Source organism: Bactrocera latifrons, unplaced genomic scaffold, assembly GCF_001853355.1.
Source record: "Bactrocera latifrons isolate USDA-ARS-PBARC rearing strain unplaced genomic scaffold, ASM185335v1 scaffold_247, whole genome shotgun sequence".
In the NCBI taxonomy this organism is placed as follows: Eukaryota; Metazoa; Arthropoda; class Insecta; order Diptera; family Tephritidae; genus Bactrocera; species Bactrocera latifrons.
In genome coordinates, this window is record NW_017536041.1 from 437,710 (window position 1) to 442,218 (window position 4,509).

At 35.6% G+C, this 4,509-nt stretch overlaps 1 protein-coding gene across 1 annotated transcript in view; it reads right to left on the bottom strand.

The window, feature by feature from the left end:
• Positions 1 to 2,639, bottom strand: part of LOC108969278 (putative uncharacterized protein DDB_G0282133) — a 36,888-nt gene extending 34,249 nt beyond the window's left edge. Inside the window, exon 1 of the mRNA XM_018933896.1 lies at positions 2,570 to 2,639. The gene's annotated coding sequence lies outside the window, so the exon portion shown is untranslated. The remainder of the gene's footprint in view (positions 1 to 2,569) is intronic.
• Positions 2,640 to 4,509: the final 1,870 nt, after the last annotated feature.

Sequence of the window (4,509 nt, forward strand, 5' to 3'; positions counted from 1 at the left end):
ACAAAATTCGCGATACTTTTTGAACACACCTCGTAGTTGCAGTCGTGAGATTTTCTTGTCCTTGTATATTTATTACATATTATTTTGATCTTATTTGTGTGTGAATATGTGTATGTATATTGCCAGCTTTTTAATGATGTCATTAAATTTTTTTTGTGCTTGATAAATATATAATTTATTTCCTTTATACTTTTTACTTAAGCAAATGTCATTGTTTATTCGTATTAATCACCRTGTTTGCATTGAAATTATTTTCAATGTTGTTTTAACGGTACCGCTGCTATTCATAGCTGCTTAACCAGTTTCCTACTTTATCTAACGAAATTTTTATATATGTATGCATAGGCAAGAATATAAGTATGTATTTTTTGACTCAAAAAATTTAAAATGAACTGGTCCAAAAGGAATTGAAATTATTCGAGATTGCTGGATAAAAATCCTTAAAAGTAGAAAACTAGAAAGTTTTTTTTAATTGGAAAATATGAAAATTCTTAAAAAGACAAAATAAACGAGWAAGGAAGTGCTAAGTTTGGATATATCCGAACGCAACTTGCAAGGATTAAAGGCAAGGAAGTACTTTCAGGTACATAATGCTTGTTAGTTATATGGGGTCAAGGGCGAGTTTTCACCGGATTTCATTAATTTTGAGCAGAATTATGCAACGTTATAAAAAAAAAACACGAACTCTCAAATTTTATATTATAAAGTCACCCGGAAGTTCGATAATCTTTATGTTAGGTATATGGGSGCTAAGGTAAGTATTGACCCCATTCAATCCATTTTTGGCACAAAGACAATTATCAGAAACGAATTATCTCTGAATTTCAATTATATATCTCAAACATTGACCGATATTTTTGGTAAAAAATCAACTATAATCATTGGCCCACATATTCAGTTCCTAGGCGCTTGTCAGGAGGATGGAGTCATGTGTAGAAGTTCACACAAGTGATTGCCATTTACTTGGTAGTTGCCAGAAGCAATTATTTTACATATGGCTCAAGTAGCTTATGACTTACGGTCTTAGACCAAGTATCCTCTGGGTTGCCAAAGAACAACCGTTTGAAGGCGAGCTAAAGTGAGAAGACGAACCATGCTTCCTCAGGGTTGTGCGCTAGGTATGTGACTCGCCACGTAAAAAACGTCCCCATTGAAAAGTAAACAACAGCCTCGGAAGAAAAAACCTCCTTGATGTCGACCGCAACAAACGTAATAAGGACTGTAATTTAAAGGCATCCTCCTAGGATGTCCGGTCTACTAATTGGGGAAGATGCTGCTGCCCATGCTGGTTGATATCCTGAAGGCTGATATCACCGCCGTCCAAGATGGACGGGACAAGGACTAAGGCGAGGAGGTCCTTGTGGCATTTACTACAGTGGCCATATAAAGGAGCGCATATTCGGTGTAGTATTCATGGTGGGAGAGAGGCTCCGTCGGCGACTCCTAGCATTCACCCCGGTGGATGAACGTCTGGCCACAATCCACATCAAAGCGAAGTTCTTCAACATAACGCTGATTTGTGCCCACGCCCCAACGGAAGAGAAGGACGATGCGACCAAAGATGCCTTGTAAGAGCGCTTAGAGAGCACCTATGAGAGCTGCCCCTGCCACAATGTCAAAATCGTGCTTGGCGACTTTAACGCCAGGGTGAGCAAAGAAGGTATCTTTGGCAAAACGGTCGATAAATTCAGCCTCTATGAGGAAACATCACCAAATAGGTTGGGGCTGATCGACGTCCCCGTGGCCCGAAAAATAGTTATCTGTAGTACTAGATTCCAACAATTAAGAAAACTCAGCAAGCTACCTGGCTGTCACGGGATCGAAAGGTCACCAACCAGATCGATCATGTTATGATAGACGGAAGAGCAAGAGCATATTTTGAATGAATCATGAAATTAAAAAGCACAATTTTCTATATATAATTGTTTTTATGTACATAGTTCAAATGCTAACCGCTTTTATTAGCTATGCATTTTTTTTTTGTTTTATTTCTGACGTTTTATGAATTCATCGCTCCTGTAGATTTAGTTTTTATGCTGCTACCATCACCTCGCTATATGCAATGATGCTTTGTAAACATTTTCCTAAACTTACATACATACTACATAGGCTTGAATACTAAAAAACTATTAAAAAAATTTTTAAAAATTAAAAAAAAATATTAATAATAAGGAAGCTGCTTTAGTAACAATCGACAGATATTTTTTAAATTAATTTATGCAGTGATGATCAGTAAACTATTTTTACAGCTTGATTAAAGCTATAATCTCGATAAGTCGCATGGCTCAGCGATTTGAAAGCTGTCCTAGAAATCGCAGGTGGTTCGTCAGGGCAAATCTGCGTAACTAATAATTTTTAAGATTCTTTTTTACTATGTATGTAGGCATGCTAATAAATATACTTATGTGGTATATGGTACGTTAATCATAATATGAATGTATAATACTTTTGTGAAGTTAATAGCAGAAACCAAATAAAGGAAGCAATCATACAATTTGCAAAAAAATATAATCCATAAATTAAATAAAGCTAAACTCTCATATTAAACGACCTCGACTCGTGTACGTACCGGTACTCCGTTCCAAGAAATAATCGACTTCAGCTMCTCTCACGTGGCATAATTTACGCTGTTTTTACCTGAAATAAATTAATGGTAAGTCGCTATTGAAGACACATACTTATTATTTCATAGAAATTGTCTGTGTAAATTAAATTATAAAGAATCGCTATCGCTACACAACTACCACGTGCAAGAGATATATATTATATATATACATATKTAGATACAAGTACGTGCTGAAAATACATAAAGTAGTTAATATTAGATTGTCAAAAAAGTGTTGCGGTATTTTCGCTAGCTGGCGCTGAGAGCGCGTAATTCTAATTTTATTCGTCGCATCGGGTCATGCTATACCTTTTGGGAAAGCCCATTTCACGCGCTAACACGTGTTTGATTGATTGTCGTTTCTTTTAAGTTGTTCGTGAGTTATAGCGTCGCAAACATGGAGCAATATACGGCATATTTTACAGTACTACTACGATAAAGGCAAAAATGCATCTCAAGCCGCCAATAAAATTTGTCCAGTTTATGGACCCGATACAGTTTCCATTTCCACCGCACAAGGATGGTTTCAACGTTTTCGTTCTGGTGTAGAGGTGGTCGAAGATGCGCCACGCCTGTCTTCGAAAATTGCGATAAAAGTGAGTGATTAAAAAAAAAATTGTATGTAAAATTCAATAAAAATACCGCAAAACTTTTTTGACAAGCAATATTTACAAACAAGCCTTATTACATCAGCTGTTCCAATATATAAGTGGTAAAGTGGTTAAGTGTGAAGTTTGCTGCGATTCAATAAGATCAGCTGTTATCATCTAATCTAATATAATACGGGCGTATTTATGTATATAATACGAAACCAAATCAAGTTTAAGCTATAAAGTACACCTATTCTAATATCATGTGCGAAAATTATGTAAAATCCAGACGTATCCATACCCTTATCTTCGTATGAATATTTGGATTTTGTGGGCAAAAAATAGTAAGACATTTTTATTTAAATTTCATGCAAAAACCCATTTGTCAAAATATTTTTCTGGGTTGGTAGGAACCCGGAACTGTGCTAAAATAACCGTTAGTTTTTAGTATACGCTAGCCTTTCTGAAGTACTATACATAAAGGCTTTTAGTCTTTACTTTTAGTTAGTCTTTAGTATACGATAGCCTTTCTGAAGTACTATACATAAAGTGCATTTAACGATTTTTACGACAGAAATTATTCTACAAAGAAGTTMCATTAAATTTTATGTGCAGGTTGAGATATCTGGTGCCGATACATTCAGAATGTTGAAAAAGTCCTTCGGAAACAATTGTTTATCACGAGCAACCACGTCTAGGACGGCTATCAACATCAACTTATGATCAGCACATCAATAAAATAAAGGAATTGGTGCTTGAGAAACGACGATTAACAGTCAGAGATGTTACTGGCATCGTTGGAATAACGGAAATATCAGTGAAAACAATTTTGAAAGACAATTTGGGCCCAAAAAAAGTGAAAACACGTTTGGTTCTAAAATCACCAATTTTTTTCGAAAAACAGCGTTGTGTTAACATCTGTGAAACAAAGAGTACTACTTATTTGACTGTGAAGCTATTCGTAAAAAGACAACTCTTGGATACATCTTGCACACCTATAAAAAAAAGTACCCTGAAATTATTTATTATATTTCATAGGCAGTTAYAAATTTCTCCATGATGAGGGGTCGGAGCTCGTACGATCAACCATGTCCAAAAAGATCTGTTTACGGTAAACTTTTTGAAAAAAAAAATTAAGCTTTACCGGGACGAGTCGAGAAAGAACGGATTTCATATCCAAAATGTTCATCAAAATCTTTCGAACGAGAGATGTCGAGCTCTCTTGCCATCACTCTAATACCTACCTGACGATTTTCAAGCACCATATTCTTCACTTTTTTTAAATTTTCATGAGTTGAAGAGGTCAAAGGTCGT